We start from the raw sequence: 295 nt of genomic DNA, 5'->3' as shown, positions 1-295 counted from the left end.
TAGTTTATTTCAGTGGCTAACATTCTGCTATGTTATCATCACAGATCCTAGTTTTGGGATCCTGAATGCATCTGAGCCTTCAGTTTTTATTGAATTGAAACTGGATTTTTAAAATAAATAAATAAAAGACAAATAGTGTAAAAAATACAGGTTTATTTCCTAACGTGTGCCCACCCATGAATCTCTCACATGAACTCCATTCCCCCAAAGCTTTCCCCATCCACCTTCCTTGCTCCCTCCTGCCCTCTCCACTCTTCCCCCCACCCCGCCCAATTAAGCCCTTTCTCCTTTTCGG

This window comes from Vipera ursinii (assembly GCF_947247035.1).
Source record: "Vipera ursinii genome assembly, chromosome: 2".
In the NCBI taxonomy this organism is placed as follows: domain Eukaryota; kingdom Metazoa; phylum Chordata; class Lepidosauria; order Squamata; family Viperidae; genus Vipera; species Vipera ursinii.
The sequence above is the reverse complement of the archived record's forward strand: the minus strand, read 5'-3'. Positions refer to the sequence as shown.